Source organism: Passer domesticus, chromosome 6 (assembly GCF_036417665.1).
Source record: "Passer domesticus isolate bPasDom1 chromosome 6, bPasDom1.hap1, whole genome shotgun sequence".
Taxonomy (NCBI): Eukaryota; Metazoa; Chordata; class Aves; order Passeriformes; family Passeridae; genus Passer; species Passer domesticus.
Genome location: NC_087479.1, coordinates 28,498,600 through 28,523,460, shown reverse-complemented (window position 1 = coordinate 28,523,460; position 24,861 = coordinate 28,498,600).

The following is a 24,861-nucleotide window of genomic DNA, read 5'->3' as shown; positions in this document are numbered from 1 at the left end:
TCCATTAAACCAAAAGTTGTTTGGATTAAGGTTTTGGGATTTCTGTCCACGTGCATACCATACGAAAACTATGCCTGTGCCACTGTAAAGAATTACATTATATAAGAGGATTTGTATACATATTATTTAATTATCCAATGGAAACAGACTCTAAGATTTGAAGAGTCCTCTCACAACAAAGGACCACTGCACAAAAGAAAGATAACACTGAAATTTGAAAAACTTATGAAGAAATTTCTTCAAAATCTGTATACATAACATCACATAGAAATTCTTTATTTAGATCATTTATTTTGAGAATATCTCAAACCTTCAACACAAGGATGAAATGAATTACTATTGTGTGAATCATCCTATAAGTTAATGACACTATACCATTTAATAACAGGGAAATAAAATTTCCTCAGAATTATCTCTTTGCTATCATTTGCAGCGTTTCAGCCTTTTTAAAGCTTTCCTATACTCTCTCAGTATTACTAGGAAGCAAAATGATTAGTGTGCTTCCTCTGTAAATAGGATGGCATCAGAGAAAGATTTTATCATACACAATATCTTCATGGGAGGAGAGATAGTTTTCAATTTTGTTTTCAAAATACTTGTTACAAAACTCATAAGAATGACTTCAATATTTAGAAATTATCTTTGAAAATATTTTTCAATTCACTTTTGATTTTTAATTTAATTTTACACAATATGATTTTTTTTTGACAGTGGAATTTGTAATGTGAAATATGAAAGAAAATTAAATAAAAATCATAGCCTTTTTTTTCTTTTTTTGTGAAACACTGGGTAAAAGGAGCTCTTTAATAACTTCTTTAAGTGCTAAAATGCTCATAAATATAAGAGGGCTTCTGCCTTCCTGGAATCATAACTTCCTTAATCCTGTTGCTCATAAACTCTATTACCAGAAAATCGTATTGGAGTTCTGAAATTACTCTGAAACACCACTCTTAATAGAAGTAATGGTTTATTCAGTCCTGAAAGAAGGAGTATTAATGTTCCATCAAGAAAATATTGCATTTTTTTTTTTATTCAAAAAAGAAAAATTCACAAGACTTGCAGACTTCAAGTAACCTTGGAGTTTCATATACATGATTCTATTACATTAAAACATCTACTATTCTACCATATCTGTATATCTTTTAACAATAAACTTATGCAAGCCATTTAAAATGTAAAATTTTCAGTCTTTTCTCATAGCTTTAGCTTATTGTTTACATTGACTTGCATTTCCCTTTTTATACCTTTCCTGGTTTTGGAAAACAGAACAAATTTAAATTACACAGAAACATATCATTCTTGCATTTACTGTAAATCTGTATCAGAACATCCAGCATTGTTTACATAGGAATAAAGTGCAATAGAGTAAAACATTACAGAAATGAAATGTATACAAATAAACCACAAATAAACTAAATGTTATCCTAAAGTATAATGAACTATTGATTAATAATGCATTAGAAGTTAACATTGAAATCAAATTAGTCATCTCAGGAAGTTTGCATGCATTTTTTTTCCTTGTCACTGATGTTGTGGTAACAGTTTTTTAAGCAAGTGTGTTTCTATGATGAGTTAATTTAGTATTCAGCATAATAGCACTGATAATAATGAGCTCAATTTGGCTTCCATTATATAAGCATTAGATAATGGATACCTATATTAAAGTGTTGCTGTTATGGTAGTGCTTTTTTTCTTCATTTGGTACACAGTGCTAAATCTTTAAAGGAAAGCTTTTATGCAAATTGTTGATGTTTTTATCTTTGAATCATGACTAATTTTATAGACTCTGGAATCCCATTATTGTCAACTTTACTTTTGATATGAGACTCTCAGTAATTTGACTTGCCAAGAGTTTTATTATCATTAGTTTTATCCTAGCTTTTTGCTTTCATCTTTTCTCCCTTTGTCAGCTTTTTACACACTGCTACTTGTAGTATCATCCAACAAAAGTATACAGACACACTTCTGGCAATGCTCTGCTAATTTTAACATTGTTAAAGTCTCACAGCCCTACACATTGGCTTGCCTTTCAGTGAATTACTTGTTTGGCTTTCTGGGTACTACAATTTCCCCTGACAACTGCTGATGCAGTGCTCCTGTGTTTTTAGTGGTGATTATATTTATATTAAAGGTTAAGATATTTAAGTATAAGGAAAGCAAAGGCTGGAGTCTTATTTTATTTAAGGATCATCATACTCCATAATCATTCAGAGTAGCTGCTGTGGAAGTTTATTAACAGTTATTTAACTATGGAGTCATTTTAAGACATTTAAGACATTGAAAATGCAGAGTATTATTAGATCACTTTTGTTTTTTACTACTTGCAAATGTCATAGGAAAAATAGCAGTAATAGTTCTAGATGGCTCCTCTTTCTGTATGCATTCTGATTAATTTTTTGCATCTACACTGCTGGGTAGGTAGCTGTTCCTGAGGCAGATTAAAACACTGACTGCTTTCTGACCTGTGTTTGTCCACTTGGCTGTCACCCTAAGGCAGTAGATATACTTTTGCCAATAAATCAAAACTCAACAAGATGATAGTGCTGCTCTTTAGAATCTTCCAGAAAAGACCTCTTATCTGATTTCCCTAGCTAGATGGGAATGGTTTCTTGGTGCTTAATGTTAAGCTGCTGATCTACTCTTCTAAGAAAAAGATTAACTCATCTTTTCTATGCTTCCTTCTCCTGAAGTATGCAACCCTGCTCTAAACGGGAACTTCAACTGATAAAACTGAAAGTAAAAAAAAAGAGCTTAAATGTAACAGAACAGACCTCAAAAGAGTCAGATGAAGGACACTGGTGGACATCTTTTGAATGGGGAAATAAAAATACTTGTCTCAAGCTTACCTTTCAGGATTATTGTTCTGTTTAATTAGTTTTTGATCTCATTTTTCTTTGGTGTATATTTTGAAATATTACAGGTTCATCAGATTGCTTTCTCCTTAGTTGAACATTAAATCAATTTACAGCTCTCGAGAAACATCATATGATAACTTTTTTAATTTTCCAACTGCACATGTAAAAACTGAATTGATGAAAGTGCATTCCAGCAAAAATTATATTCCAGGCTCATTCATTAATTAATTTTTAATGGAGAACTTCAACAATTTGATCTGAAAGCACCTTGTCAGTTCCATCTTCTTAAGCAGCTTATGTGGTGTTTCAGTGTAGTCTTCCTGTTTTATGAGAAAAGACAAGATTCAACTGAGGAAAGAGGAGAAGAGCTCATAAGTGTTAGAGTGGTCCTGAATAACAGATAACAGCTCTAGAAGTTTCAGACTAAGGGAAACTCAGAGATTAGAGGGAGCCTAGATCACATATGATGAGATAAATAGTTCATCTGAGTTCTGCACAAGGGAGCATGTTTAGGGATTTATACTAATTTCAGGGTGAGACTGTAAATAATTCCTGGAAAAGAGAGATTAAATATTTTCTCTCCCTCTCACAATTTTGGAAAACACTGATTAAACTAGACGCCTTGGAAAATCATGATTATTTTTTTCCTTTTTGGTCTGGAATGGTAGCAAAGATTAATAAGAAGGAAGACTAAAGTACCTATCCCTCACTGACACTTGCCTGCCACACTGACGCTGTGACTCCTCATGTGTGACTTCCCTAACTGATCTCCATGGCTCATTGAAGCCTTCAACTCTCATCTGTGCACATCTTAAGGCCTAAACAGCAACTGATTACCCAGCCAGTCTGAAGGAGAACAGGATTGTTTTCACTCTTTCTAGATGAAAGTCAAGGGAAATGGAAACTTTTAAATCTTTTTGGCTCCTCATAAAATCCTTTTTGAGTTCAGTGGTCTTTGAATAAGGGAAACGGCTAAGGTTTATTGACAGGACTTTCCTTGAAATACATTAGAGACTGCTAAATCCATAAGAATGTTAGAATTGACTCCTCCTCTTCACTAAATAATATTGGAATATTTCCCTGATTTAGTGTTAGTACTAAATCCCAAAGTATCATGGGTTGTTTTTATTTTGAACTGCAGAAGAACATTTTGAAGTTATATAGAAATACAGACTCAGGTCCAGGAATCATCAAATCAAGCTTCCTCTTTGGCTGTTAATTTGACCATTTCTAGGGACTTCTAAGGTGTTTAGACCTCACAGTATGTTTTAAAATATTCTGACTTTTAAGTTAACAAGGTTGTTAAATTTTGCCTTGGAAAAATGTTAAAATCTCTGAGATCAAATGAAGTTTAATTACTTGGGGTGCCCTTCTTTTTCTTTTTTTTAAAGTAATTTGCCTTCCAAAATTAAGGAAAAAAAGTCTTAGGTATTATATGTGCATTTTTTTATTGAAGCCTTAACACTAAATTATAGATATAATTGATTTAAGATTAATAATCCATCAAGAATCAGTAATTAAATACATCTGTCCTAGTATATATAGTTGAATCACAGAATCTCTGAATATGCTGGGTTGGATAGGACCAGCAAGGACCATCAAGTCCAAGTCCTGGCTCTGCACAGGACACCCCAAGAGTCACACCATGAGCCCAAGAGTTTTTTCTTGAACTCTGTCAGGCTGGTGACGTGACCACTTCCCTGGGGCGCCTGCTCCAGTGAAGAACTTTTTTGTAATATCTGACCTAAACGTCCCCTGAAACAGCTTCAGGCCATTCCCTTGGGTCCTGTCACTGGTCACCACAGAGAAGAGGTCAGCTTTTCTCTCTAGAGGATAATCCAGCTTCAGTGTATGAGTCATATCATTATTTCATGTCCAACATGCAAGAGCATGTCTAGTAGGTGATGAGGTATTTCAGTATTTTGTCATATTTGCCTATCATATTACAGAGCTATAATAAGGGCTGCAATTTTCCAGTGCCTCTAAGAGAAATCATGTCATTGACCTCAATCCAAAGTCTCTGTTACATGAGGAAGGGAGTCACATATGTTTAAGTACATACTTCGTGTGTACAGAGTTTTTTATTTATTTGTTATTTTGTGGTTTTAAGCAGGTGTGCGTGTGTGTTTCTGGTTTGGGTTTGTTGGTTTTTTTTAAAGGGTCCATTTCAAGAAATATTTTTTTACTTTTCAAGTCTTAATGAGAAGGTGTTTCAGAGAGATAACTAGGGTTTGGGTAGTGGTGACATTAGTCTTGCATCTTGTAGTGGATTTATGGACAGAGAGTATGTCGGGGTCGGCTGTTACTTGTCTCTGCCCCAACACGAGAAAAGGTGGTCCTGGGCAGGCCGTGCTCTTGAAGAAGGAGTCTGGACTCTTGCTTTTCGGTCTTCAGTTGAGTTTATTATTTCTTATCTACAAAGTTTTTCTTTCTGTTCAGCCGAGGTCTGATCAGCAAGACAGCCAAAGGCACTCTCCCCCGCCCACGGGGCAGTTGTCTCTTTTATAGTGAAAACTACGTATTAAATATTTACCTTCTATTTCCAATACTTTTCATCCTTGTTAGCAAATGCACCTTCACCATGAACCAATCCACACTTGCCAACATCATCCTGAAGATGCCAAGGGGAAGAAAGAAGAAGGACAGGGCACACCCAAATCCCTCCATCTTGGGACTCCTGACCCCCATGTACAGAATTTCAAACAAAATTTGTATGTGTTATGTACACATACAAAACCCCCTGTACAGTGCATTATAGTTTATGTTTCACCCAGTGAATATCATCCCCTCACCATTCAAACTTGAAATTCTCCCATCTCCTCATACTCAGGTGTCACTTCTTTAGAAGGATCTAAGTCAAGCCACCAGGCACTTTTGGCAACATTCTAGGACTTCTGAGCCCCCCAAGGGTTGTCTCGGTAGCTCTGGACATCCAAAGTGATGTACTGAGTTCCCACAGGAGTACTAGCTTGAAGGCTCCAGAAATAAACCAGTATTACGCCAAAATGAAACCTTCAATAATGAAAACCAAAATGAAAATCCAGTCCCAGAGATGGAAACCAGGACCAAAGTGTATACTTTAAAAGCACATTGATGCAGGATGCATTTCTAAGAAATAGAAACTTGGTCTGTTACAGAAGGGTTAATAATTTTCAGTACTTTTTTGTTAGTTACAGTAGATGATAACTTTCCACACATGCAGCTATGGCAGCAGCTTTGAAGTCACAGTACCGCAACAGGGTTTTCTAGGATCAAACAGCATAGTGAATAGTGCAGTGGTTGTGGGAGTTCAAGTTATCACAGTGGTGGCTCAAGTAATACTGACAGGAGTGACAGCTGTACTGAGAAGCTTTTCAGAATAACTCCATCCCCACCCTCCACAAAAAATCATGTCAGGATGCTCGAGCCAAGCTACTTACAATTGCTTGCTTTTTAACTGTAGTTTGCAGAGCTTCTGAAACAGACCACCCTATGTCCCCTCACATCTGTCAGTGCCAGTTGCAAAGCAATGGTTTTTGCACATACAGAGTTCAGTGCTCAGGATACATTAAGGCAGTCTGCAAGTCCCTTGGTAATTGGAATTTTTCTGACTTGTTAAATCATGACCCCTCTTCATGTAAACACTTGTTTGGAGAGAAAGTTTCTTAAACCTAATCTAGTTCTCATCATTAACTTCAAAGCACACTGAACAAACTGTTTCCCTGCTGCTTGGTGGAATGCAGAACTAAAACTAGAGTGTAAACAAGCTAACTGACAGACGGTGTCAGTTCAGCTCCGCCTTTACTAGATATGTGGGTATGAGTCAGTGAAAGGAAGTATCCTACCATTCCCACCTCCCCTCTTTCTAGCCAGGATGAAAATTCCAGGTCTAATCCATTTTTTCACAATAATATTTCAATGTATTAGGGTTTGGTTTTCCCTTTTGTCCTTACCATCCTTTATAGTCTGAAGTATATAGTATCACATTTCTCTAAAAACATACAGATTTTGTGGTTAATTTTTCAGTAGATCAGAAAGAGTTGCACTATAAATATGATGCAGTGTGTCAGAGTGCCTTTCAGATGATTCTCTCTTTAGATCAGAAGTGTTGTGGAACTAGATTCTTTAAATATTGAGGAAATTCAGAGCTTGGCACTATGGACTGTATATCAAATTCAGATATCTAACAAAAGGTATCAAACACAGTCCCATTTCCTAAGGTGAATAGAAATAATCTCCAATTATACCAGCAGAATTTATAGGTTTTTGAAAAAACCTAGCTTATATGTAGTCAGAACAAAATTTATGTCTTGGAAAGATAGTAAGATAATGATAAACCAGTCTTATCATTCCAATTAACAATCAGCTCTAGCATTCTCTGCTTCATATGATGAGATTAAGAGTACTGAGCAACATACATTCATGATCTCCTCACTACTGAAGACAGTCTGGCAAGTCTAGCTACATGTTTTTTTGGCACAAGCCAGCTTTGTGTTTCTCTTTTACTATTACTTTCCTCCCCTATTTTTTTTATACAAAATCTGTTAGCCTTTTTTTCAAGTCCTTTCCTGGTATGATAGCTTTAGTGAGCTATCAAAAGCTGCTTCTATCTGCTATGGCAGATGCCTAGAGCTATAGTGTGAAATCAAAGGAAATAAACTCTGTTGACATGATTTGTATATTATACTCTGTACATCATAGTAGGTTTCAAAGGTTGTCTTTGCAAAGCTCCACAAGAAATTTCTTTTATTCAGTAGTTATCTAAAACTCCTCATATTAAAAAAAAACCCAAGAGTAGCTGAAATTAGGTGCAAATGAGTATGATATTCAAAGTAGATGCTCAGATGGTGTAACATGTCATAACTTCCTAGTGTAGTTATGGCAGCTCATGCTAGATAAGAATCTGTTCCCTAATCATTACACCAAGGCACATAATATCATATTAAGACCAATAGAATGTATTCACCTCTGCTACTGAAAGTAGCCATACTTCATTACTTGTATATGGGCTTGATGTTATCACATTTGTCATTTTAACTGAAAATAAGTTTGATCCATATTTTTTAAAGAAGCATTATGAATGATTTCTTCAATTTAGGTATTTGGATTTGATGTATTGTCTATTTTACCATGCACTGAATCCCTTTGCTACTTAAAAATCTCAGATTCCCTGTGTTTACTGATTCCCTGTGTTCCCTGTGTTTTAAAGAGGGAAATTAATGAAACAAACACACTAATCTGAGTTAGCTGGTGTGATCAGTGACGTACTAACTAGAAAAATTTTGATTACCTTGGACAAGAAAATAAAAAGCTATTAAGTTTTTAATTTAATTGTCCAGAAATAAGGAAATGTAGGAAGAGAGAATTTCTGAGAAGGAAGTCTCACTGTCTGTCCTGCAATGAGAAGAGCTTGTGAATTGCTGAAAGAAGAACTCAGATAAATCAGATAATGAATTTCTGAATAAAATCTAGTTAGAAGAGAGTACTTTTCATATAATCATAAAATTTTATCTCATTTGACCTAGAAATAGGATGCTGCAAAGAAAATAAATTCTTGAGTAGGCAGTTTCAGATTCAACTGTACTTCTATGAGACTAACTCAAACTGCAGTAAAAAGTATCTTATTTTAAATCAGAAAATTAAGTGGAAAGTCTCATATTTACACAAACAGGTTTCAATTTTAAAAGGAAATAAAATATAATTTCTGATTGTTTATCCCAAATAGATTTCCCTGCAAATGCTATCAAATAATTATTTTCTTGCCCTAGTCTTATTGTTCTTTGTTGTGCTTCTTATTTCCTGAATTTTGACATATCCCAATCAAAATACAGGTCACTTCTAAACCTGTAAACATGCTGAATTGTTTATGACTTCATGAGAAGCTTTGCCTAGAGATAGGGGAAGAATCTAGGATGCCTGTGTCACAGGAGGGCATTTCTACAAAAATAATTATCCTTCCATTCTGGTGAGGTGGTAGCACAGATAGCTCAAAGCTTCTAAGTACAGTAAACAAAATTGAATTTTATCACCCCAAGGATAATGACAAAATTAATTCAGTCTTGTAGAAGAGCCAGAAGTATTCCTTCAGGTACCATTTCCCTTCCTGGATCAAAACACTGAAAGTGAACACATTCCTGATTCTGATTATGGATAGTTACAGCCTGGTTTCCTGAGCACCCTTACTGGTCAGTTCTCTCTGACTCCCATCAACGTTGTGTATGTGACTTTCAGAAAAAAACCCCAGAATTCTTGGGAAAAAAAAGGTATTATGAGGAAAAACAATCCTTATCTCTTCCTTTCCCACACACTGTCATATAGTGTTACAACCATCTTTTTTAGGGAGGATTGCAGTCACCCTCCATCCCTTACAGCCATCTGGGCTAAAATGCTGGCTTTGGGCTCCATGATGGAGCCACAAACAGAGGCTTTGGAGCACTAGTCACACATTACTGAAAGTAGGTATTTCACTTTTATTTGATTAATAGCTTCCTATCTAGAATAACGTTCCCTGAGTTATGGCACAGCAAGTATAAATACAAAAAATCTGGAATTCCCTTCATTTCTCATGAGGAAAACTGTATGAATACAGTTACAAACCTGTGAAACCACTCAGCCACAAAAACAAAACAAAACAAAAAAAAGCCAACAACAACAAAAAAAATTCTGTAAGAAAATTGCACACAAATGCAGAGTTTGGGGTTTTTTTTCTAGAAGTTTACAAACAAACACAATATAAACATTTTGTTCTTATAATTAATTTAAAAATAATTAATAATCCTTGAAAAGCCAGGACACATCACCGTAGTTGATGTGGCAGTTGTGTTGTTGAGACTCTTGATTATCCTCTAAAGGGAGGAAAATTGGTGGAGATTAAAAGCTATTTTATTCTGTGCTTAATGCTCTTTTGTGCTATAAATTTCTACTGCATCTTTTGCCAGAAATTGACTTTGTCATGGGAAAATATGCTTCTTTTGATCATTGATTCAAATACCTTGGTGTACTTCACTAAGTTGGTGTTCAGAAAAAGTAGGAATCATTTTTAAAAAGACTTCATTAGCTTTTTCATGCAGCTCAAGAAAAAAACATAGGCATCAGTATCGGTGCTCTAGCACAGCAACCACATTCATATGAGGTAAAAGTGGTACAACTACTATTGCTAAACATTTAAAAGATACTTCAAGCCTAGTGTGGAATATTACTTTTTCTAAGGAGTGATAGTGTCCACTGTACTAAATAACTGAGTTTGATGAATTATCTCATTCAGAAATTACAATTCTGTTTTGTAATTCATTACCCCTTATTTTACTGCTTCTCTTGATAAGCCACTTCTGCTAACATTGTGCAAAGGCTGCTTACCCTTTAAACTCAGTTTTGGGATTCAGTAACATTTGAACAATTGAAAACTCAGACAGGGCATGATTTTTAGCATGATGCATTGTACTGCAGTACCAACTGAAGTTGATCAGGTCATAACACCTGCATAACGCATTCCAGAACACAGGAGAAAGTATCTAGACTTTGTCTTTCTCTTTGTTTCCAAATGCCTATCACCCGACCAAAGTTGTGTCAGGTACACATTTGTACCACTGGTTTTCAACTGTGAGTGACAGAAGCAATCCTATTGGTTGGACCAGAGAGAGCTGCACCAGAGTAAGTTATAAGAAATCTGTGACTTCTAAAGTAATATTAAAAACTTTTAGAGGCTTTGCTCTGAAGTTTTGACATAAATCTGTTTCTTGTTGAGTTCAGGTGATTTTGCGTGCCAATAGCATTCAGTGATATACTCTGCCATTTGGGGAAAATTATAGATTTGATTGTTAAGAGACCTATTTGTTTTAAAATAACCTATCCTACCTATTATTTACTCTGGACTCAATGGACTTGGCCTACCCATCTTCTGTTTGAGTCCACCTTCATTCAGGCAACTTTTTCACTCTTGCTGGGAGCTTTCATTTTACAATGACTATAAATTGATTTCAATTTAAATATATCTGAAGTATCTACACAAAATTTAAAAAAAAAAAATTGTAATGTTCAAGACTTTTTGTTTCTTATTTTAAAACTTTTCAGTGTTTGGGAGAAAAAAAATATCCAGGTCTGGGCTTTTGAGTTCAGCATGTCTTTTATCCCAAAACTCAGACCATCACTAAGAAAAATACCAGCTGATTTTTAAGGAGAAACACCAGAACCTTTGACTACAAGATAAAATAGAACATCAGAGAGAATGATGCTCTCATGTAACAGAGTCATGTTTTTTCATGTATCCACAAACCACTGCGGGATAAAGACAGAGTAAAGCCATAACATTGTACTTAATTCAAATATGGTTGGGAATAATGTGACATTTTAGCTAACCAGTCTTGTCTTCAGGAGGTAACAAACAGTAATGTACTCTTCTGTCAGTCAAGTTTATATTATCTTTTGCTTCTTTATGGCATATGACAGGAAACTGAGCGCCATTTGTGTGACTGCTGAGCATCTTAAATTAATGTCAGCATGAAAAGTTACAGGGGCAAACCAAATACCCGTTCTTTTTCTTAGCTCAGGTACTTTGCTACGAGCTATGTTAGCTTCACTCCTTCACAAGCCTCACCTGGGAACACTGTAGCAGGAGATGTTTTCCTACACTCAGGTTCTAAGTTTAGATTTTGTACTTTTATTTATTTAATATGAACTAAATGGCTCTTGGTGAAAAACGAATTGGACTTCGGAGGAAGAAAATGGGTTTACTATTTAAATTGATTATATTATTTTCAAAATAATTTTGCTGGCATTCTCCACTTTATTAGAACATCAAGATTTGTGAAGTGATGTCTGTTTTAGAACAACATCTCTAAGCTTTGTCATGGACTCAGTTACTAAAACACAAATCTAAAAAAACACCAAGAAAAACACTAGTGTGTTCCAGCTTAAATTACATCTTTTGATTCTGAAAACATTATTTTAAAAATTGTCATTCTTTCCAGCATGGAGAAAAAACTTTTAGGAGCCTCGCTGTTTCATTTTGGAGCAGGATTTGAGTCCCTTTGGTCAACACCTAAACTGCTGCTTAGGCTTGCAAAACTACTGGATAGTCTGAGATGTGCAAAGTTCTCCAGGGTTTCCCACCATGTACCTGTGGCCAATGAAATTTTGACAGTGGAGTTTCACAGAACATTGTGAAAGAAATCACCCAGAAGCTAAGCACACAAAGTGAAGATGAAAGCTTGAATATATCATTTTACTGTAGTTCTTTCAGCTTCAAGTGCTCTTCTTAATAGTTCTGCTGGTATTTCAAGTTTGAAGAAAGGCAGTAAAGTGCTTAGCAATTGTGAAACTGAAGAATCAGTGAAGTCTGAACTTACTTCATTCCCTTTTGAGATTAATTTCATAAGCCTATCTTTTGCTGTGCTGAGCCACATCAGCCTGTGGGTCTCATTAATTTTGGGATTATTTTGTCAAAAGCATTGTACAACTGCAAAGAGACACAAGATGAGGACAGCTGGACAATACATTGAAAATTTGGCCTCAGAATTCCCAGGAGTTTTCCAAAACTATTAGGCTTAGGAGATAATGAAAACAGTAAAGAGGAATAATATCTGTGAGGAGTTAAATAGAAGAGAGATACAGTTAACCCTCAGCTGCCACTCTGATCACACAAGCAAAATGCAAGAATTCCAGCTCTTGATAAAGTGGAAGGTATGATTACTTGGTAATAAGCCATATTTGACACCCTCTTCTCCACTTTTCCCTCGTTGTTTTTTTTGTTTTGTTTTGGTTTTGGTTTTTTTGGGTTTTTTTTTTTGTTTGTTTGTTTTTTGGGTTTTTTGGTTTTTTTTTTTTTTTGAGCCAGTGTAGGAGTTATACTGCTTAAATTGTGTACTGTGTGCCTACCACTGCCTGAAAATTTATGTAGCTGTTGCTATGGCTGCAGCTTCATCCACTGCATATTCTGAGCTCTCTACAGCTAAAATGCCCTGTGGAGTACAAATTTCCACTGCAATGGTGAGAAAGAAACAGCATAAAATATTCTGCTCTTTGATCTAACTTATATTTCCACGTGTAGAATGTCATATGTATTTTGAAAAACAGCAGCACTGTCAGTCACCAAAAAGCCATTTCCTTTTCTGCTAGTACTAGAATAATTTGCTTCAGTCTCTTTTCTCTTTGGTAATTGCAGAGGGCAATATGCTCACATGGGTTTATAGAGCCTAACCTGTTTCAGTAATCTTGGTATGGGTTTGTTTCATTTGCATTTGGTTTATAGAGCCCTCTGTTTTTCGCAGTTTAAGCACAATCTTTGAAACTTTTCTTTCAGTACTGCTAAGAGGTAAGCGCCAGGATTTAGCATGTATAACATCGTCTGAGGCATTTGTTCAGCTGTCTGTTGAATCCCCTGAAACTAATGCTCAGTCTCTATTAAAGTCTCAGTCCCTGGAAAGCAGAGCCCATTCTCTCCTATAATTAATCTTGCAGCTACTGCCTTGACATTATTGGTTCACCAGCAGAGCAGAACTGCCCCAGCCATCAATAATAATTCAGCGCATTAGGACAAGACCTGTGTACACAGCCCACAGATGTAGCCGAGCTGTGTGCAGGCTCCAGCACGCCTTGCTGACAGGGAAAAGAAGGAAAAAAATCTCTGCAGTCAAAAGTGTTTTGGTTGCTGGATAATTTTGCAATACAAAGGTCGTGGTGTTACTCATGGTTTGGCTTTATGTTTTTTCTTCAAATGTTGGTACAGTTTGGCACAATGCTTGTGATTGTCTGTTTACTGAATCTTTATACTAAAGCTGTTACAAATTGGCTTTCACAGATGGTGGGAGCTTCTCAGATCAGGAGAGGCAGGGAATTTATTACTCAATATTTCTGTATTACTGATTGGGACGTGAGAAGCATAAGCAATCTGTTCTACTGCAGGGTTTGAGCTCTCCCTCCTCCTTCCCCCACCCCAAAAATTATGGCTAGCTGGAGAAGGATTTTTTTTCTCATTTTGTGTAGATAGCAGCTGTGCAATTTCAAGCAGAATGTTTGCTTTGATCTTCCTTTCTTTAATTGAAATCCACAATTATGAGATTTGTTTCTTTTATGTTTGCTAGTTTATTGGTTTAATCTACAAAATGTGCTGTCTTGCTGTCTTACACAGTTAAAGGCAACAACACAGTTGGGATTTAAATGGCAAACTTGGAGGGGGGTTGCAGTCTCTCAGGTATTGGAGGATAAAACTTCTTTCATCTGAATTCAGATCATTATACATATAGGGTAGCAACAAGAACCCAAACAATATGTCAGCTAATTGTAAAGAATATCCCTAGGTAGCCACTTAATGCAAACTAACCACATGAAAGGAAATTTTAACATGGAGGCAAAAAAATCCTGATAGCTTATTTGGAGATTTCCTTTATTTGGATGCCTTTGTTTTCATTATAGAATGCTTTCCTGGACTCTCCAGTACCAACTCATACCTGAGTTTAGCAAAACATTTTAGAACTGTCAGGGTATTTACAGTTTGAGGGAGGCACTGCCAAACTGTCAGATTCAGAAGATATGGCAAAGCATCTACAAACCAAATGAACTGAGAGTGCACTGGAAACAAATTCACAAAGTACTTTATACCTTGTTAGGTGTAATTGGGGTGAAAGAACATTAATACTTGGTCCTCCTATGGATTTTTAATCGTTTTTTAAGGTAGAAAATATAAAAAAACTCTTACAAAAACCTTGAGGAAGATAAAATTCCTTTCAGTGTCTTTTCCAGGAACTGTTTCCTGCCAATAGTTTTGGTAAGAAAAACAATCAGTACATAAATTTTGAAAAAATACTTTATACATTTTTGTAAGAACTTCCTTCTCTTGTGAGATAAATGCCTCAGAATGAGGTGGTTCTAGCTCTCTGATTACCATGTAGCATGGACTGCATATCAGATTACCCACCAGTATTCCACGCTGTTTCTCCAAGGAAAAAACACATCTGTGAAATCATGTTCCATTGCATATCTTTTGTTAGATTGCTAAAAACAGTTGAGAATTTGTTCTCAAATGTAGAAAGAAACCAAAATAAAATCATTAATGAAACTGTATTACAAGTTATGGATCCATTCTGGAGTGTTCTTAATTTATATCGTCTAATAAGCTTTCATTTAAAATAAACTTTTTGCTCATGTATAGAGATATTTTTGATGATATTCTGAAATGGGAAATCTTACATAGTTAATGTTGAGCAGAGCTGCATCAAGCATGAACCTCACCAATACCATGTCCTAAGGCTTAGAATGGTCCTCATTTAATTCAATAAAAAAGGACTCATAACAACTGCAAAGTCAGAAATCTGAAGAGTCATGAGGCTAGGTCATGTGAACATAGCAACTCTACTGGCTTGCAGTTCTAATGTGTGATAAGTTCTTTTTGAGTTATAAAAGGCCCATCATGCTTTACAAGAATCACTAATAATAACGAAGACCTGTCTCCTGTTGCTAAGATGAATAAACAAATAAATGATCCCATGTGGGTTTGTTTGCAGTGGTGAGGATGGTTTGGAGAGTGAGTGCAACATGTTCATTAATGCAGCCTGTAGCCCCACACCACAGTACTGCCATTGCTGAGAGCAGCCTGCAAGATTTGCATTGAGTTTGCAAGGCCTCAGATCTGAAGTGTACCATTTCTGAGCTCATGTTTACCTGCCTGTTGCTTTCAATGGGTCTACTTTATCTGTAACAAGCATTTTTATTCTGTTCTTCTTTTCCTTAACTTGCCATGGTACAACCACAGTTCCAAAAAGAGAGTAGTAACAAGCAGCTCAAAAAATAAAAGGCTTGTGAGTTTAATGGCTATGGAGCTGTTGTAGTTCTGTGCACACAGGGCAAACTATAACATTTGTGACACTGAGAAGAATAAGATGATAGGACTCCTAAGGACTAAAGAAGGATCAGGAATGACACAATGTCTGCCCCCTCAGGTCTGACTGCAAAGAATTCTTGCCACAGGTCTCTGCCTCTGATGTCTTGCAGAGCTCTGTGTTACAGACATTTTCTGCCACACTGGGCACATGATGGACACAAAAAGTATTGGGAAAAATATCATTTCTATATCATTCTTGTATTTTACCATAAGTTTCTCATTGTTAGAGCCATTTCTCATTAGTAGCATAGTTATGTCATCTTGAGACCTTTCTGGAAAAATCATAGCTATGCACTGTAAATTCATGAATACTACAAGTATAAGAAATAGAAAATATATTTTACTATAAAATACTGTGTCATTTCAATGTTTGTAATAACAAGTAAAAAACTTCTCAATATTAAACTTCAACTATCACAGTAACTCAGCCTGGTGGTATCAAATCCAAAGTCTGACCTCAGCGTCAGAATATAAATTAACATTACATCACTTAATTCCTTATATGAATCACACAACTTGGCATACAAATCTGTGAGGCTAAGCAATAGCAATTTAGATTTGCTGGACTAAAGGCTTGGTCTAGCTACTAAAAAATGAAAATCAATTAAACAGTCAGATAGACATCCAAAGATTCTTAGAATTCTGTGTTAGATGCAATATATATGTATTAAATGTAGGGAGTTATTCATAGAATCATAGAAAAATTTAATTTTGAAAAGACTTCTCAGATCCCCTAGTCTAACTGTTAACCCAGGTCTGCCATATCCCCCACTAAACAAAGTTCCTAACTGCTCTGTCTACAGGTCTTTTAAACACCTCCAGGGATAGTGATTCAACCCCTTCTCTGGGCAGTCTGTTCCAATGCTTGGCAGTTCTTTTGATGAAGATTTTTTTTCTAATATCTAATCTAAGCTACTCCTGTCACATCTTGAGGCCATTTCCTCTATTCCTATCTCTTAATGCCTTGGAGGAGAGTCTGATCCCTACCTCACCAGTGGCTTTGAAAAGAAACAAGAAATTCTAATGAAGGCTTAGAAGTGAGGATTTACCTTCTTAACTTGAGGTGAATTCAGCTTCATTTCGAGATTGTTGGTATCATTGTGTCACTTCACAATTTTATCAGTCTAACTCTTGCACAGTTGGTATTGTGTCACTGTTACAAATTTTAACAGCTGTAAATCATATTAGACTAGATTAAAAATACAGAGAACACATTTTCCTAAAACCCATAATAGAGAAAACTAAATAGGAACACTTACTCCAGCACTTTTTCTGCTCTATTATTTTGGATGAAGTTCATATTGTACTCAGAAATCTTACTATGTAAATAATAATGATAAACGTTTTGAAGAAAAGCGTGGGGGGTAAAAAAAGACTAATTGTGTTATTCTACACAGTTTTGTGTGTGACCATGGAGCAATTTAACACACAGAGCAATGCAAAAGGTACCTGGATCTAGAGGACATTAATATGTCCTGGAATCTCTCTTTTTTTGGTATCAAAACCATGCTACTTTTCACAGTGAGAATATTATCACAAATACTCAGCCAACTTCCATGAATATTTCAGGAGAAAATAATTTACACCAATCTTAACCAGATTTAAAGGAAAAAAATTGTCTCGATTTCTCTGTCTACCTTTTTCTATAGTTTTCTTGTCCCATTCTCCACAGTAAAATGGGATACAATGAAGAAAATTCTGTGGAATAAAAATGTACATTTTACCTTCTGCAGAGAAAATACTCAAACAGGTCAATCTTGGATTAATCCAAAATGTACTGTCTCAGAAGGTTTTATTCCTCCTATGACTTCCTTCAAGTAAATGGTCTCAGGCTTTGCCTGCCAAAATTCCAGTTTGGATATGTCAGTGGTGAAAAAGTGCAACTGAAATCTCTGCATGTTTTGCCACTAAATTAAACTCAGTTTCTACAGCTGTAAATATAGACAGGCCTTATACACTGAGAATTAAAAAAGTCTGATATTTTTAAAAAAATCTTTTCTGCAGCCAGCCAGCAGTAGTTAGGATCTCAGGCATGCTTGTAAGGTTTCTCCTGAAGCTTATGAGTCTATAGTTTCACTGAACTAACTTTATTAAATGATATCTTGGTTGCTTAAATGAATCTGCCCACAATGATACTATATCTCTGCATTACAGTGTAATGCTTGACATGCAGGTTCATGGTCAAGAAGGTGTTGCAAATTAAGCTATGATGAAAGGAATATTAAGTGAAAATAAAGAATATTTAAGAAGGGATGTAAATTGGTAATATACATTGGGTATAGCTGTCTGGGGAAACAGAAACTGAACCAAGCTTGCAAGTGTAAATGAACTATAAGAAATTATTGACTCTGTCTGTTATTGAACAGAAAAGAAAGTAAAAAGCAAAATGAGGACATGAATAAATTTGAAAAAAGTAGGCAAACTTTAGCTTTTCTAATTCTCCTTGTCATCTATAGAAAAAGAGGCAGTTGAATTGATCACTAAGCATAAATACAGCTTTTAAAGATATCATTCAATTGAGTTAAAAAAAAATATTAGGCACTCTACAGGGAAAATTATAACAAGAAGCAAAGTACTTTAGCAATTTTTACCACTTTTCTATCAACACAAGTGTTACAAGTTTTATTTCCCCCCACAATTTTAAGTACAAAATTTAATTTTTCTATTTATATTTTCCCTCATCCTTTTCCTTCCTTCCTTCCTTCCTTCCTTCCTTCCTTCCTTCCTTCCTTCCTTCCTTCCTTCCTTCCTTCCTTCCTTCCTTCCTTCCTTCCTTCCTTCCTTCCTTCCTTCCTTCCTTCCTTCCTTCCTTCCTTCCTTCCTTCCTTCCTTCCTTCCTTCCTTCCTTCCTTCCTTCCTTCCTTCCTTCCTTCCTTCCTTCCTTCCTTCCTTCCTTCCTTCCTTCCTTCCTTCCTTCCTTCCTTCCTTCCTTCCTTCCCTCCCTCCCTCCCTCCCTCCCTCCCTCCCTCTCTTCATTTCTTTATTTTATTTGCTAAGTAAAACAGGACAAGAGAACTAGGAATGAAGTTAAAACAAAATTAGAATGAAGTAAACAAAAATTATGAAACAAAAAGGTTCTAGAATTTATTTTTATGACAATGCAGATATTTTTCCAGCTGACTTCTGAGTACTGAAGAAGAAATATATCATTATCAATCTTTGTGCTTGCCACTATTTGATGATGATCTAGAAATGCACTGGCAAGAGTAAAACAGGATATATCTCCAGACTGTTTCTCTTTTTTTCTGATTTGTATATCTCTCTGGAAGGTACATCAGATACATGCAGCTCACTGTAAATGCACTATCTGTCATTTGGTGTGTTTTAGTGGTGAGTCACTTGATTGGGAAGAGAGTGAAGAACCTCTAGTTTATTAATACATATATACGTATTACAAATTTTCTCAAAAATTTATTTGACAAAATATTAATATTCTTGTGAACTGATTTGCTCTCTCAGTCTTTATGACCTGATGCAGATTGTAAACTCCTTGGGATGTTCTTTCAAACTCTTCTGTATATTGCACTGTGCTATGGCTTTATGTTGGTATTCGGGGAATGAAGTTGCAATTGTGTAATTCCATCATACATAATCTGATGAGAGAGTGCTTGCTGCGTTCTTTTCTGAGATGAATTACAATGGTTCAGGTTAGCTGTCTCTTCAGTACACTAAACTGCAGTAAAAAAATACTCTTTTTGAGTATGTCTACATTTATTAGACTCCTACAGTTATGTCATCCTGAAAATGATGCTCAAAATGTTGCATTCTAAATCAGTGAGAAAATGAATAGCTGATACAAAGAAGCACTCACTATATTATCACCCTCTGGGGCAGCATTTTCTGAAATGCTGCAATGCAGTTTTATGATATGAGGAAGGTAATGTATGCAAGTACTGAATGTATACGTATCAAGTTCTAGCTCAATTGTAAATTAAATTCACTCTAGTGGGTAAGGAAAGGAAATATTTTGATTGTAAAATGTAACAATGTCTGTGCATTTTAATTTATGTCATTAAAGATAGGACTTCAGGGCAAATTCTCAGGCAGATTTTGACCAGATTAAATAGTTCTTATGTAAGGTATGTCAGGGAAGAAATGGGTAAAGTACAACCTTTTTAATCCCACAAAGGATCTTGAAATTTGTGAAAGGCAAATAAGGGCAAATTTTATAGTTAATATGAGAGAAATATAAAATTATTCATGGTCGTTTGAACATTAATTATCCTTCAAAACCAGATTGATAGAACTCCTAACACTACTGTGGATATTTCAGAAATCAGGGACCAAAACAGATAAAAAGCATATGTAAAACAGCAAGAAACAGATTTGGAAAACCAGTTAGGAATAAACAAATTCATCTACTTTTACACTAAGAGAAATTATCACATTCTGATATTCTTGAAATTATCTCTTACATTGTCAGACTCAGAAAAAAAGCAATTTAACCAAAAGTTGGACTGATCTTTCTAACCATATCACTTGGTGTACTAAAAATTCAGCCTGCTTTTACAGATGCCACATCCCTTCTAAACACATTTGTATATCAGAGCACCTATTTCATTACCAGCTTCCTTACAGTGTTTAAATAATGAACAATAAATATAACTCATTTTGGTAGCCAGAAAAATATAAAATTCAAAAATAGCCCCTTGGCATCAAAGAAGTAGGACATCCAATAGTGATATCTGATGGGAGAAGAAAAACATGCTATGCTGGTGTCATTAGAGTTTGTTTATGAACAGACTCTAAATGACACCAGCATAGTATTTTTGCACATTGAGATAGGCAGGAATGAGAAAGGTCAGAAAAGCTTCCTGTATGGAATTCCTTTGCAATTATATTCCTGTAAATATTTGGGAATTGTAAAGAAAGGAGGGAAAGGTACTTCATGAGTGAGGGAAACAGCAATAATATAAGCTGTCAGTCTGTGCAGCAAAACAATGCTTTTAAAATCAAAGATGATACTAAGAATAAAAATGGCTCATTCTTGATGATTAGTTTCCTTTGTTTAAACATAATTTTAAAGTAAATTCAATGAGATGAGTGTATTTATTTTTTATTCACTGATATGGGGAGCATCCTAATCTCTCTCAAATGTAGCACTGCAGGGCTGTTTGAACATTCCTTATATTTCAAACTCATCCTTCTTTTGATCCCACGGGTAGGGATAAGAAATGTAAGATATGTCTTTGTATTTGAAAATTGGCATATTCAGATGTAAGAAAACAAAACCAAGGTGGCAAAACATAAGCAGCCAAACTACTGTTTGAAACCATCAAAATGCTCTTTGCCTCCAGATTTTTTATAAGTACATAGTTCAAGTCTTAGAGACTAGAAAGGAGAATAATTTGGCTTTGAAGTAGAAAAAAAGATGATATTTGCCACCAAACAAAAGAAAGTTTTCATATGGAAAGAGATATCTCTTGTAGAAACCACCAGTTTGATTTTATTTTTTTAATATAAAATATGCATTTTCTGTGTATTTAAAAAAATTGCAATGTGCATAGTTTATGCCAGGAAAAGGCAAAAAGTATGTAGGACAAGTTAAGATGACTCCTGAATTTGCTTAGGATATTCAAGACCTCTGAGTTCAGTAAAAGATGGGAGAATCCATATCAAACCACCAAAGATGCTCTTTTTTTACATAAAATTCCATCTTCAGCAATCATACTGACCATTTCTGTTACAAAGGAATTTTTGTTTTCATACTGAAAACAAAACATCAATCTACTGTACAGTTAGAGCAAAACATAGCAGGTTCTATTCATTGAGTATGTAAACAGAAAATATGAACCGACTATTTAACTTCATTATCTCCTTACTGGTTGATAAAGAAGAGCAATCTCCATTAAAAAGGAACCCCAAAAGCAGAAAATGCAAAAGAATCTTTTAATTGAGACAGTGATTTTCCCTTTTGATATGCTGATAATCTGTTTTACTCTTCTCTCTTACTATCCCTCAATGTTGTGGCAATCATCTCATTGGTTTTTCATTTAAATAAAATATCAATTTTTTTCCTATTCAAATTAAAGGTTATTAAATATAATTTATTTAAAAGGTGACTGAGTTTAATTGACAGGACAAGAACTTGCACAGGAGCTGATGGCTGACTATTCTATCACCCTTCTCTCATGTTTGCTAGTATTTATCCACAGCCCATACCCACACAGAAAGAATCATCACAGAGAACAACGTTTCCACTTGAAAAAATATCAAATTATGAAGCCACAAGGACATTAGCTATCAGAAAATGTTATTACCTAAAGGTTTATGAGTTCATGGATTCACAATAACCTGTAAATCATACAACATAGACAGAAGCCCTTTTATCTGTACTTCATATTAGGAAAAAAACAGTTATTCATTTATATACCTATAAATACATAGCCACATATATCTGCCTATCTTTGTTTTAGTATGTGTCCATATCCAGTGAAATGATCTATTGAAGGTTGACAGGTGAATAAGCCTTATGGCTAAGGAGCTTGCACAGATGTTTGGAAATTCAGTTCCTAGAGTTTAACTCCTTACCTGTACAACAGGCATAACAATGCTTGGAAATTTGAAAGGAAAAATATATTTTATTGACTTATCTATGTGAATAGATTTTATTGACTTATTTAATATCTGTTTAGAGACCTAAATGCATATATATACATGTCTCTTTTTAGTGGTAGTATCTTTTTGAACTATTCAAATATTATTTAAAACTAAAATATTTTGCACCTGAATGCAACTCAGTTTCTTAATCATGATAGATACAAATTTTACAGAACTAGACATAAGTGGCTTAAAATTTCTCATACAGGTCAGGAACAGACAAACAAGTAAAATAAGTTTAAAAATCGCCTGTGAAATATTAATTAATAATAATAAAAAAAAGATAAGCATCATAAATAGCTACTGACCTCCACTTTTGAGCATCATGAGTTTGATTACTTTTAATGATGATTTTTACTCTACATAATGTGTTTTCCTACTAGTAACTTTTCTGTGTCACTGAAAAAATAAAACTGTGGAGATTAGTCAAGTATGAATGCTGAACTTATTAATGAACTGCCTCTGACAGTTTGCTTCCTTTCAACATTCCTCTTTCCTTTTTTTTTTTTTTAAGTACAAAAATAAATTTGGTTTCACTGTGGTAGTGAAATGAATGTATTTGGCATCAGTTGTGTTAACAGCAAGCATGACTTGGAAATTTAAGATGCAACTGAGAAGAATCTTTTCTTACTGTAGAAATAGCTCATATTTCCTAAGAAAGAAAGAAACAAAAATTATGCCACAACATACATCCTTCACAGCCACTTCTGGAATTCTGTGCACAGGTCAGACCTTTCAGTCTCAAAGGAAATGACAGAACAAATAAAAAAATAAAGAAAGAAAAGACATATAAGGAAAATCAAAATTTTCATTTAAGGAATATTGACAGCACTTTTTTAATATATAGAAAAGAATATGGTATTTTTTTATAGACTTATAAGTGGCATGGAGACACCAAATATGGATTTACTGATTGTTATGTCCTCACAGTAGGAACACATGGGGAATTGCATGACATTGAAGTTGAAAGGGCATTTCCAAAACAATCAGGCATTGCATAGGAAAAAAGAAGCTGTAGAATACCTTACTGCAATTTGTTGTAGTAATAGCTCTGTGATTTTAGGAAGTGACTGGATAAATTTCTGAAAGAGCAATTCTATGACTGCTATGAACACACCCTGTAATTCTGGTCTTATCATCTTCATGCTGTCAGTTTGTCAGTTAAGTATTCCAAAATGTATTCTGATGATAAACACTGAGAGCTGATAATGGTCTGGGAACCCAGCAGTTTACAGCCTTGGAAGAATATACATTGCAATTCATAAAATCATAGAGTATCCTCAGTTGGAAGGGTCATACAAGGATCATTGAAGCCCAGTTTTTTGGCTTTGCAAGCCAAAGCCAAGAATCACAACTTCTGGCAGGCTGGTGCTGTGACCCCTTCCCTGAAGCACCTGTCCCAGCACCCAGCCACCCTCCGGAGTGAGAACTTTTTTCTAATATCCAACCTCAGCCTCCCCTGACACAGTTTCTTGACATCCTTTTAGGTCCTGTCACTGTCACCACAGAGAAGAGATCAGTGCCTGCCCCTCCTCTTCCCCTCATGAGGAAGCTGTAACTGCAGTGAGGTCTCCTCTCAGTCTCCTTCAGGCTGAACAGACCAAGTGACCTCAGCTGTTCCTCATATGGCTTCACCTCCGGGCCCTTCACCATCTGTATGGACAATCTCTAAGAGCTTTATATCCTCATATTCTTGAGCCCAAAACTGCATGCAGGACTTGAAGTGAGGCCACAGAAGACCAGAGTAGAGCAGAATTAATTATTGAATTAATTTTCTAATACTTTAATTATTGCATGCCCTAATATCTTGCAAGAATGGTCCACCTTACTATTTCCCTTGAATTCTAACTGTCAACATGCAAAATAACAGCAAATGTCAAAATAGTTTAATGTTCTCTCAAGAACAATACCGCAGTAGAGACATGCCAGGTGGGATGCTGCTATACTTAATTACAAACACTAAAGCATCCACAGTAGATATGAGTCCACTCATACAGCCAGAATGAAATGTACTGTGTCTAATCAAAGCCTGCATTATACACTCTCAATTTTCAGCCATTGTGTGAAAAATTCAGTACAACTGTATTTAATAATCGTTGTACTTGATACTTACTGCAGTTTGGTTCAAATGTGCTTCATAGAGTATCAAATGAAAGTTACTCTAAAATACACAGTGAATAACAACCACAGAATCAACAAAGAAATAAAAAATGGAAACTGTTATTGTTAGAAACTTCCCTTTATTATTTTTCATATTCAAACTGCTGAAAAACAATTTGCTAGGCAGTTATAGAATTAAAGATTCATGACACTACAGTCTAGCACCGACTTGAGCAAAAGTACTGACCTATCTAGGTCAATTCACTCTGGGAGGCCATTGCAAACATTTCTTTAACAGGAAAACAAAGGCTTGTTAGTAAAGGGAACATATGTGTTCCAGAAGAACTTCCACAGGTTCTTTTCAAAATTTGTACTCATAAGTAACCTGTAGGAAAACAGATGGAAGATGGCAGGGACAGATTCCAGAACAAGAAACAACCAAAGGAAAAAAAA